The 13,232-nt window shown below is 37.7% G+C and overlaps 1 protein-coding gene across 1 annotated transcript in view; it reads left to right on the top strand.

Moving 5' to 3' along the window:
• The window catches only part of Xkr4 (XK related 4), a 410,235-nt gene that overhangs the window by 379,304 nt on the left and 17,699 nt on the right, over positions 1-13,232 (top strand). The window lies entirely within an intron of this gene.

Below are 13,232 nucleotides of genomic sequence, written 5' to 3'. Positions count from 1 at the left end.
AGATTTCTGAGTTCAAGGCCAGCCTGGTCTACAGAGTAAGTTCCAGCATAGCCAGAGATATACAGAGAAACCCTGTCTTGAAAACAAAAAAAAAAAAACCTAAAAAACAAAATAACAACAACAAAAAAGAAACAAGTTGACATACTAAATGTAAACCTATTACAACTATCAAGATGTAAAGGAATAGTACAAAAACAATTTTCTAAATCTATAATAATTCTATATGCATTTCGTGGAATGGCAGCTAGAGTAGGTAAGCCAGGCTGTAGTGCCTCTACAAGTTCTTAGTTTTATCAACCTTCTATAAATCTTAAGTTTGGAACTTTGTTTTGGATTAATGGAATAACCAATCTCTTGGAGGTGAGTAAGTACATCAGCTCCAGTGTCTATTAATCCTTTACAACCTTAAGGTTAGATCTCTTATTAGTAATAGATTGTACCCAGTACACATCAGAGGAACCAAAGCTACCTTGTCCTCTCTTACTCTTAACAAATTTGAAAGGTTGCAGATGTAAGGGAACTAGAATATGTTGAGCAATTTTTTATTAGCAGGCCTGGTAAATACCTTTTTAGGGGCTAGTCAGGATGACAAAGACATCTGAGACAGCTAGGCTCTCTCTGAGCTTTGTTATAAACTCAATTGTAAATGTTCTTAATCTGGGCCTAGTTTTTTGAGGCCTGGCCCAATGACAACCCTTCCTGCAGCAAGGACAGATTCTATGGGAGTGATTCTGCTGTCTGTCTATGCCTCTATTTTTGGACAGTCTAAAATGACTTATGCCTCCATACTTAAAACATTCTTTGTCACCTCTGTGCTGTGAAAGCATTGCTTGTACTGTAGTCCCTTCCAAGGCAGCAGCCCTAGTCAGACCATGATTGTATGAGGGTCTGATTTCTGTACAAAGACGAATGTATCCAGATAAGTCTGTCTTTGCTTTGTATGTCCTGATAGCCATGCAGCTGAATGTTTTTGGCATTTTCATAAGGCAATTGTATAACGAAAGGAGGTCTTGTCTAAGGATCTCTAAAAATTCTGTCAGCTGCTTTTAGCAGTTCATTGGGAACCCTGTTAAATAAACTCCCACTGAGATCTCCTTTCTAATCTTGGGGGGTTAAATTTGCTTCTACCACTGTATCTAATAAAGCTTGTGTAAAAGGGGGCAGCAGGCTGGTACTGTGTTACAGCTGTTTTTAACTCTTTTATTGCTCTTATAATCATCTCCACTAGTTTGCTTGTTTGTTTTTTTAATTACAAATATGGGTGAGTTAAAAATCCTGAGCCAATGATCCAAGTACAAACTGCAGCCAATGGAACACTGGAAGTTTAACTATAAGTTTTAAGTTTCTTTAGTAATATTAGAGCATAACTATAACTTTGGAAAACAAAACACAGTTTTTAACAGTGTAAACAATCTATTTTTTTTTCAAAACAATATCAAGAGCATTACTTTTATGTTATAAAGTTTGGCTGCCAATTCTTATATATGGATGTACGACAGTGCAAATTTTAATACCTCATTAGAGAGACATTGTTTTGAATCTTGTCTTTTATAAATCTAGTTTTTAGGGTAAGAATTATGTAAAATATTATCTCAGTTTGGAAGTATCTTTAGAGACCTGTTTTCTTGGGTTGGCTCATGTCACATGTTGTTGTTTAGAATGACTCTACCTCTGAGTTACCAGTTTTAAGCTAACTTTCTATTACCAATGTTAGAAATTTGTAATCATCCCCAATACCTTATAAGCCAATACTCTACAACCATGGTGTGTAGAACATATTCATACCTTTAAAACCAGTCAGAAACAAAAATGAAGTGGCTACACACATCTTGTATATTTAGGCCAAACAAAATTTTCTTATCTTTTCTAGATGTAATTTTAAGAGAAAAGGCACCTTGTCACTTGTTGAATCTAATACAATTGTAGAGATTTTTCTAGGAAAAAAAACAGCCATCAGTTCTCTTACCAAAGATGTCAAGAAGCTGTTGGCCCCCTTTAAAGTGGTTTGGCAGGTAATCAGCCCCTAGCAGGGCTTTTCTAGCTGTGTTTGACTCTCAGCTACAGTGTGGGTAACTTATCGGTTTTTGTTATGTAAATTGAAACTGACATTTAAACAAGTTAAACTAAATCAAGGGGTGTACAGCCAGGAGATAAAGTTATAACCAATTTTTCTTTTCAACATGAAACACAGAACAAGAATCATTTAAACAACAAAACAAAAACAGACATAAATTGACACACATGGACAGATTAGTGTACCAAAGACAGACAATAGACAGAGGAGGAAGAGAACTTGATGTCCCAAAGGGACCTAGATATAACCAGAACTAAGGATATCTCCAGTAGGAGACAGAGAGGAAGCAGGATGTCTCCTGATTTCCTCTTGTCCCAAGGAGAGCTCTGAAATAGTATATACATTTTTCTTTCTCTTTTGTTAACCCACATCTAGGAAAGGAACACTGTTTTGTTTTGTTTTGAAACCTATTTTCTCTCTCTCTTTTTCTCTCTTTTTCATGTCATTTGTATATTTACTATTTTTACTTTTGGGAACCATGGAGGGCATAAATCTACTTGTGCTAAGAATTTCTCTAACTTTTTTTTTTAAACTCTGCTCCTCCCTCCCACCTGATGTAGCTCTTGGATGTGGAAAAATGTCTATATAGAATTCTCCTGCTCCATTGTGCTATTATGCCTAGGTGAAATTGGTATTGGATCAATACCATTTTAGCCTAGTGGTATCCCCTTAATGTACCTCTTGTAACAGCCTCCAAAAAATAAACTGTATAACTAGTGCTAGCATTAATGGTATTTGGTGTTTATCAGGTAGGATATTGTAACTCTTTCTGTTTCCTGTGGAACTCCGTCCAAGACAGCATTTCTCAGTGGATCCCTCCATTTTTAGGCCCCACAATAGGCACCACATATAGCCATCCAGTGGCCATGGAAAACTGCTGGAAATGAAAGATGATGGGGTGTGAGAGAAGGATGAAACCAAAACAAAATTTCTGAGCAAGGCTCAAAGCTTAGTTTTAGAAGTTGGGGCTCCAACTTCTAAAGGGAAAACCACAAACCCATTTTTTATTTCAACTAGATTATGTTGTAAAACAATCTCAGTGGACAGCCTATTCTTCTAAGTTCCTATAAGAACAACAAGGCAGATGACTCCACCTGGGTCGTTAAGCCCATTGTGACAAACACTCGAGGTCTGTTTAGCCTGATCTAGGCTGGGAAAAGGACACACCAAAGGAGTCTTGGTTTTCTGTGAAGAGTATGAAAACTTATTACTCATGTGATGTACCTCCTCATCTCAAGTTCAGCTAACACTAACCTTCCTCAGATAAAACTCCTTTCAATTTCAGGCATTAAAGTTACCTTGGGAAACAGAAAGGGTAAGGTAAAAATTAAGAACAGAGTTAGGATTTGAAAAGGCTGATTGTAATTTTCCATTCACAAATATATATGCCCCTCAACTTACAATGAGATATGGGACTCCAGCACATACTTTCTTGGACCACTAAAATGCCCTAGATGAATATGAGCACCTCCCACCTTTTTCAGGTTTGTTTCTCTCACACTCCCACCCCATGTAAGGAGTGTGTGACCCTTTCCTAGCAGATGCTGTACATTTCACTGTTCTCTAGTAAAGGCCCAAAGCCCAGGCCTCATTGCCATGACCTCCAGCCTTCTGTTGTTAGCGTCTCCTCCGACCCTCCTGAAATATACCTGCCTAGCCTCAGCTGCACCTGCACACCTGCATGTTAATCATATGTGTTGAGGAAGGGGATGGGTGAGTGCCATGGCAATTTGTAGAGTTAGTTCTCTCCTTCCACCATTCATGGATTACAAGGATGGTTCTCAAATATTCAGGCCTGCATGGCAAGTATTTTAACCCTCCAAACAACTTCACCACTTTTTTCCTCCCCTCATTCTTTACTACCTCTTTCTCCTAAACGGAGTATCTCCATGTGTGTGTGTGTGTGTGTGTGTGTGTGTGTGTGTGTGTGTGTGTGTGTGTGTGTCTGTCTGTCTGTCTGTCTGTCTGTCTGTCTGTGTCTGTGTGTGTTTCCTCTCTATCTACCTATCTCTGTCTCTGTCTTGATCTCTCTTTCTCTATGTCTCTTGTCTACCTTGCCCCCTGCTATAAACATGTCTATTGTAAATTTACATCTCACACACTGAATTTTCAATTCCACCATGGAACTACATTTGCACTGTCAGACTTTACACTTGGTAGCAGATGGTCAAAAATTGATTATAAGAGGACAGAATTGAGGGAGGTGTAGGGAGAAAGAGAGAGAACAAGAATGTTAATCTTGGAGTTTATGAGTCATGGTACTCCTCATTCAAGTCAAGGATGACTATGTCTTGCCACATCCCATGTATCCCATGCCATGTTCTTTCCTATGAAAAGTCTCACTCTAGGTATGAGTTTTCTAAACAGAGTCACTGGTTAGCTTCTTTCCCATCTCTCCTACCATAAAACAGCTTTGGCTCTCAATGGTCTTCAACTCAAATATAATTTCACTAAATGTCATAATGAACATAATATGATAACACTGTTTCTCTTCACTGCTCCTAACCTACACCTGCCTCATTTTCCTTAGTTTAATGTACCCATGTCCCAGTTAGTGATTGAAATTTTATGTTGCCATGCCAAGGTTCATTTTCAAGTTCTTTATGAATGAATAAATGTGAACTGGATGATCAATTGGACCTCATGAAAATTAAACTCAGGACCAGTCTCTGTCACCCTTCCATGGATACACTATATTTCAGTCCCACTAAGCAGACCAGTAATCATTAACGCTGGTAACATTAGTATATGATTTGCAGCTTGTAGGCTACTGAATCCACACACATAACAGAACATAGAGAATCTTGAGAGCATTTTGCAAGAAGAAACAATAAATCTCCCATCTGACATCTGTAGTCTGATTGTGACATCAGGCACAGTCAGAGGCCTGGCTGAGAGGAGCAACTAACTTTCTTGGAAGAAGGGTGCATAATCAAGTTTACAATAAGGGACAGGCCAGCTGGAACTTTAGGGTCCATCTAGTCCTTCCACTTAGAAAATTCTACCCAATTGTTTAAAATGGGTATATAACTATAGACCCTATGATCCTTATTAGATTCTCTTAGGAATAAAGAGGAAGCCCCTCTACCTTATTCATGCTCCAACTCCTGACTGTGTAGGGGATGTAGCAAAATTGAGAAGTTTGTTGTAGTATCATTGGCTAGCTGGATAGACACAGGACTTTCAAGCTGCCAGGCTGGTAGATATTATCTAAAACTCTATATAGCCAGCCATAAATAATGTCTTCCCAAAGTCATTGGGTGTTGGAATTGGTCCCTAATGTTTCAATTTATGGAAAAGAATATTAAAAAATAAATAAATATTTTTTAAAAATCTGTGAATCCTGACCCTGCTCTCCAGCTTTTAAGACACATGTCCAAATGTTAAATGAGAAGACATGAAGCTAAAGCATGTGTGTTTACCCAAATGACTGCTACTTTTCTCATATTGTCTGTGGCTGCTTTTCACTATTAATTTGAATGGTCATGAAAAGAACCAACCATGTGTCCTATGAAGCCCAAACTATTCAACTGCACTGTAAGAAAAAGTTTTCTTTCCTTAGACTTTACTTGAGGGAAATGAGTTTTTATGCTTTAAGGAAGAGAGACACTTGGCTTTTTCAACTCCATTCACATTAACACTTGGAAGTGTTCTATATTGTGTTACTCTTATCCTCTCCTCAAAGCCTTGCAATTTGCTTTGAAGAGATGGTAAAATTCTCAGGTAGGTTTTGAAATGCAGGTGTATCCCTAGCAAAACTAAACAAAACATTTAATTTTTTTAATCAGAGGTTCACAAGGTTCAAAATAAAGATTAAATGGGCTTCTGAGTGCAAAGAATGAAAGACCCCTGGAACAATGAATTAATTATTTCCTTTATTGTCACAGCATCCAGCAAAGGTCAGAGAACAGAAAGCTTTGTACTTTTCTATTATCATCTCGTTAACTGGGTGAATTGATACCCTATTTGCAACTCTATGGCATGCTCTAAACATGTCAAAGTAATTGGGCACCATTTTGATTCTGGACACTCATTTTGTGACCTGCTACTATTAGACCATGCATTTCAATTCAAATTGGACAACATTTTTCCTCAGATGAAAATTCAAAAAGATTAAGGGAACTATTTTCATAAATGAGAGAGCACAAAGAGAAAAGAAAGCTTTCTTCCCTGTGCCCTGTGCTTTTGATCCATTTCATGAAATGGATCAGAATTCCAAACGGGAACCTTTGGCCAACAAACTTGGCAGCTGTGGTTTGAGACTAGCAAACAGAGAGGACCCATTAAATGTCTGATGCCTAAGAAGGCGGCATTAATTACTGGACTTCTAGAATCATCAACAGTTTTCATGTAGACAGTCCATGTGTCTTGAATATGGGAGACTCAAGAACTCTTTGCCATTATTAGTGTCAGATCTTAACTACTCCAACCTGTGTGTGGTGATAGATACAGATTTATTGCTAATACGAGGAGCTCTGAGAAGTCAGTTAGCCTGTCCTTGGTCCTGGTCTTCTTATTTACCAAATAATATTTGCTTCTGAAAGTTACCCTAGAATTTACACTGCACAAAAATTTACGTAGGACTCATACTCACACCTCAACATGTATAAAGAGCAACAAATGCTCACTCCTTGTCTGTGACCATGAGCTGCAAATACTCTGGGGAAGCTGAAAAGTTTCTTACCAAGCATCAGTACTAAGATCCTCTGCAATGGAGCAGTGAGTTAGTTTGGCCATCCATAAAGAGGAGAGCATATTCAGAGCTTGTAATTGATTTTGTGGGACATCAATACTGGTATCATCCACTGTTGTTATGCTTAAAACTTTTCAAAGCAACATCTTTCAAAGTGCTTTGAATTTGTTTATTTGTTTGTTTGCTTATATTATATATTACTTACTACCCACAGTCCATTTCTAAATCAGCCAATGGCCAGATCAACACAACTTTTTGCTTCCCTGATAATAGAGAAAGTTAGGTACTGTTCTCCCTGGGAAGAGGAGAGAGACAGGTCCATTCCTCTTGTTGAAAACTCAAAGATTAAAGCACTTAATTCAATTCCCTTGAACCTCCTACATCCAGGGAATTAGGCTATCCCTCTTATGAAACAGTCTCTGGGGAATCCCAGGAAACTAGAAGATTGTGGTTTCTAGATCACAAACAAAGTAACATTTTCTTCCACAGTGTTTGGGGAATTTGCAACCCAAACTGAAAATGCACAAGAACAGTATATCAGTGCAAAGAAGAACTATGCAATCCTTCTGCACATCATAAGCCTTCTATGGTTCTGACTTTGCATTTGGAGCGTGCTTTCTCTGCCTTCCTAGCTTGCCCTTTCCAATTCTTATGGAAGGCACTATGTAATGCACTGAGGGCTATAGAATTAGTAAGCAAGATGGTGTTGTTTGCCTAAAGCTTTCTTTAACAAGAAACATAATGATTAAACAAATACAACAAAACATTATAAACTGGACTAAGAGCTCTGCAGAAGGCAGGTACCTGAAGATGGAAATGCATCGATGAAAGAGCCAATTTACATTTAAAAGTTAGAAATGGCCCCTTCATAGTCTAGAAACTAGATAATCAAGGGATATTTAATTACATTTCCAAGTGTCCCAGCTCTGTATTCATTAATTCCAAGAGGAAATATTTAAGTAAAGATGATAGGGCTCTTGCCTGCAAACTTCCATCCCAATGAGCCACAGTTTAAATTATCATCTTTTCAAATCCTAATATAAATATTTTCCTTCACTGCACATTAGAGATGCATATAGATAAAAATCAGAGGAAGATTGTATGAGCACAGGTTACTTTCAATAAAAGCAAAAGTTTACAATGCTGTGTAAATTTGATGGAAAACCTTGAAAGTAGATAAGGATTTGAAGCAAAGCTGTGGAATATAGTTGGGCCAAGGGGGGTGGAATAGCTATAGAATACTCTCATCATTCGTTTTTTCCTGCTGTATGTAGCAATATGCCTGAAGCTGCATACTTTACAAAAAGTGGAGATTTGGGTTGGTTGGGTTATGAGGTTCAAGAGGAACAAGATGGAAGTATCTGCTTTTTGACATGGGCTAGCAGATCATTTCTCAGTGTAAGAGTCCTAAGATGGAGGCAGTGAGGAGATGAGAAGATAAAAAAAAAATAGAAGATAGGAAAGCTGGATTGAGAGGTATTGCTCAAGTTATGCCAAGCAAGCTCATTAAGAAGTACAGCATCTTATATACATTATATAAGGAAAAGGAAAAGGAAAGCGGAAGATCAGAGCTAATCAAACAATGTTATACAAGAGGGATGCAAAGTATCTTAAGCACATTACAGACTGAGCAAACAGTGGCCTGGGTTGATAACTGTAGCTCCATACAGATGGGAAGATCTGGGTTCTCTTGTTCTGAAGCCACAGTTCACCCAAGACACTGGCCCTAGTCAATATTTTTCCTGGATTCAGTGAAGGAGCTACGTTCCTTCCCCAAACATCAGGGCCTGAGGGGGATGACAAGATTTAGATCAGCCCAGCCTTCAACAGATTTTTTCTGGAAAAAGCCTAAAGGCAGATGGCATCACAGTGGCTGGTATATGCATGTTCATAACAAAAGGCATTTGAAGAAGCTCTAGACTCCCAATACTCCATTCTGGTGTGAGAGACCAACACATCCCTAAGAAAGGTGACTAATCTATTCATGAAATTAGAGCCCTCACTACCTCCATACCAGACCCCGCCCCTCTCCACCATGTCAGCAGCAACACACTGGGAACTAAGGTTCAAACACATGAGCTTTGCGAGTCAAACTACAACCAACCATTTGGCAGAGTTTTCGTAAATTACTTTTTAAAATTTTTTAAGTTTGAGAGCAATTCTGAGGTCAGGAATGGTCAATAATAGTTAAACTTACTTCACTAATAGAATCATTTATTTTTAAAACATTCAATTATAAATTCAGCCCGATAGGATGAAAGAATAGTAGGAGTGTAATCAAAGAAGAGAGGAAAAGAAAAAGAGATGGAAGAGGAGAGAAGGAAAGACGATAAAGGGGAAAGACATCCTAAGAAGCAAAGGGGAAGAGGGAAGGGATGACCTGTGCACTTAGAGTGCCTGTCAAGGACAATGTCAGCTCACTAGTCTAAGAGAGCCTGGTGGGGATGGCAGCTCACTGAGTTTCTAGTTCACTTAATGTTACACACATACATTTGAAAACTCATTTAAACTATACAGACTTCTTGAACAATTTCCAGGAACTTACCTGTGGCTTACTAAACTTTGCCTTTAGTATTAAAAGCACAAATTGGAGGCCCCATACTAACCTTCTCTTAGTCTAGAAAATACTTGGAATGCAGGTTTTCCATGGATGTTTATCCTTTACAACACTAATCCAAAGGGAAAGATTATTTATCATCCTTCTATCAACTGTACATCATCAATCTATCTGGCTTCCTATCTCTCTCCCAACTTTCAATGATAGAGTTGACTGTCATTCCAACTTCATGGTCATTTTGTTCACAGTCAGAACAGTTGTGGGACTGCAGTGCAGTAAGAAGTAAAGCTCCTGGATTAGGTGAGCACAGCCTGACTGAATGCTGAGAAGCACAGGAGAACTCATGGATTTCAGTGGATTTGTAACATGACATTTCACTCAGGCTGTACATAAACCTTGTTCTTAGAACTGCGGCAGCTGGCCTAATCATGTCCTCTCTCATTCTGAGAATAATGTTAGATGAACAGCAGGAAGGATAAAGGGGGAAATCTTGTGTTTCCAAGAGAAAGTGAAGGTTTTCAGTAAAGAGCCATGCTGCTTCCAGGGGAGACATAGCTCTAGAGCTCAAAAAGAAGGGTGGTCAGGATGAATGTTAGATTTGAGGCATGGTAGGATTTGGAATGACTCAGGCTGGGAAATGAAAAGATTCAGGACTGCATCTCAAGAGATATCAGTATCTCAAAGATGAGCAGACAAAAACAGAAAGATAACAACAGAGGAAGCATATCTAAAATGAAGTGAGAATCCTGTGATGATGGTGGTTCTTAAGCAAGAGGAGACCGAGACAAGGAGCTTATAGAGGTGTGAATAGAAGAAGAGAATACAGAGAAAGATGGACATAACCAATAAAGTCTATTTGTAAGAAAGCCACAGTTAGCTTTGACTTAGATTAAGATGGGGAGATAATTGTTTAATTTCTTCTCTACAAAATGAGATCAGCCGATGAGTTAGGTAAACTGAGATGTCCTATGTCAAGATTTGCAGAGTAAGGAGTAACTTAGTCCCCTTAAGTTCCCTCTGGCTATTTTTTAACCACTAGAATAAAGTTTTCATAAGGCATATGTGTCATTCATTACATTAAATGAAACACACAGAGACTGTAGAAAGAACCTTTGTATTTTAGTATTTAATGTGGGGAAACTGTATTGGTCAATGTCATTTATGTATTCCTGCCTGGACTGTATATCCCAAATAAATGCAATCATAAGGAAAGAAAAACAAAACTTCAAGTGAGGAATACTGATTTCCTTTTTTGGAGTATTGTGCTCTTCAGAATTTACAGATGTCATGATAAAGCAAAGAAAGCCTGGAGAAACAGTCTATATTAAAGAAAACTAAATTCAGAAGCTATTGAATGTAAATCCCTTTCCTAGATTCAACCCTGGACTGGCGCAACAAGTCTGGGAATAGACATCATTAAGGTCATTTGACAAAGGCGGAAAATTGATTATAGGTTAGGAAAATGTGTTATATCTATAGAAAATTGACTTAAGTGATAGTTTTACTGTGACTGTGGGAGAAAATATGCCTACTGTATAAGAACGTGCTGATGTACTTCAAGGTAAGGGGTTTTACAACCTATGCAATTTTGGGGAAAGTGCAAGGGAATCTACTTTAGTATTGCAAACAACCAAGCTGATGTAATTTGCATTAAGAGCTTATACTGTAAGCACTCAATAGCAGGTGTGTATTTATGTCTGATCCATTATAATTGTAAGAAATGAAACTGGGTTATTGAAGATAGATTTAGGAAAAGAAATTAACAACACTAGGGAGCTTAACTGAAGAAATGTGAATATATTTATGCATACACATACATACATACATATACACATACGTACATATGAATGTGATAATAATAATAAAGGCAATCAACTTGAGAGTGAGGGAAACATGAGAGGGGCTAGGTGGCAGGAAAAGGAAGAGGGAATTCTATTTTAATTGAAAACACAGTTTTTAAGAAAAGAAAAACTAATGAATTAATCATTTGGAAAAATGAAAAGGGGAATCCACTCATGGTTATGGGTCAAGACTAGTATGAATGCCTCTGCAGGGTAGATCCTCTTAATTGTAAGTCATGTGTGCAGAGATCAAAGAAAGTCAAAGCTCTCCTCTGAACTCCCAGCCTGTCATCATCAAGTCTCAGTGTGTCACACAGGCAAAATTACTCATGAAAAGTACAGGAAAATTTAGAAGCAATTATTTTCTATATTTTTATATTTGACAGCTGGTAATTTTATGGTGCTATATGCTTAGAGCTACTACAAGTTGAGAATTTACCATAATAATAATAATAATAATAATAATAATAATAATAATAGTAATAATAACAACAACAACAATTAGGACCAGAAATATTTCAAATTTTGGATTGCTGTAGAGAAATTCATGTTTACATATTCTTAAACATGAGATTCACTCAAACACAAATTTACTTCTTTCATATATGCCTTGCACACATGCTCTAAAACTCACTTTACATAATATTTTTGATGCAACTGCATTTGGCCTTGACCCACCCCTTGAGGCCATGTGGAATGCTTTCTACCTGCAGTGTCAGGTAAGCACACCATAACTTGGGGATTTAGGAAATGTCAGGGTTTTGTCTTTTGGATTAGGGAAGTTCAACCTGCTTCTAAGCTTTAGAAAATAGTCATGACTAATAATTTCTCTGGTCAGGTCAAAGGGTTCTCTGGTTTACAGAAACCTAACCATAAGCAATTGTCTTTCCCAGATGTTCTGTACTTGAGTACTTTCTGAAGAAAGCTAGCATCTGGAAAGAGAAGAGACTTCATAGCATCTCAAAGACTCAGGAGTCACCTTGAAAATATAGAGTACAGCCTATTCAAGAAGCTGCTTGGTGCACACAGTAACCTCACTGTTCAGGAATTAGGAATTTGTGCTAGACTATGTATGACCATCACCAAAAAAAAAAAAAAAAAAAAAAATGTGATTCAGGATGTGGCTCTGAAAATGGTGGAGATTTGGGGAGAAGATGAGCAACTCCTAGCCTGTGCAGTACAGATGTTGAGATTAAAATGGCACAATCTTTGTTCTTTGATCATTAATATGTTGGTCACATGTATGATCCTAACACCTTTCATTTCACTTCCTCTGACTTTGTCTGTTTTCTTTTTCTTCTCTTTTCATTTCTGAATTTTATGCAATTGATGTATTCCAGTGCATAGAAATGGAGTTATCATAAACTCTTTTGTGTAGTGATCTCTGACCATCCATAACTTAGTAAAATGTCTAGCAATTAGCAATGTTTGTACTGGTTAGAAAAAATTCTGAATGTCTGAGTCCCCACAAAAATCCACAGATTTTCTGCTTGATTCACTGGAGAAGGGTGAGAAGTGACTACTGGAAACTATTTTTTATAAATATTTGGGGGCATTAACCTTGATCAAAGAGGATTGGTAAGAAGTTACTGTAGAAATTCGGTAGCTATTTTTTCCTGTGAATTTTACTCTTTTCTATCATAGTTGCTTTTTAATATTCATTTCTCATGAGTGGGAGAAAGCGAGGTTTCTTCAATAAAGGTATTTTTTTAAAGTTCTAATTCCATATACCTTCTATTGTTTCCAAAGAAGAACAAAAGTAGTGGTGCAGCCCACCTACGATGAGTGACAGGTCTGTTGAGGGAAAAACCAGATGAACTTTACAAGTCATGAGACCTTCTGAGTCTTAGAAACCCTTGTCATTGCACCTGAAGCAAGCTAGTTGGCACACAAATTGACAAAACACAATTCTTCAAAAGAAGTCTCTCCTGTGAGGCTTCATGTTTTATGGTTAACTGTGTCCACATATGGACTCCACACACATGAAATCTGAGACACAGTAGGCAAAGCCAGAATGTTGGAAATCAGTGGAATGATCCTGCTTTATCAGAGATTTCTAGCTAAGTG

The sequence above is a fragment of the Mastomys coucha genome, unplaced genomic scaffold, assembly GCF_008632895.1.
Source record: "Mastomys coucha isolate ucsf_1 unplaced genomic scaffold, UCSF_Mcou_1 pScaffold14, whole genome shotgun sequence".
Lineage (NCBI taxonomy): Eukaryota > Metazoa > Chordata > Mammalia > Rodentia > Muridae > Mastomys > Mastomys coucha.
Note: the sequence above shows the minus strand (reverse complement) of the source record. Positions and strands in the feature narration are given on the sequence as shown.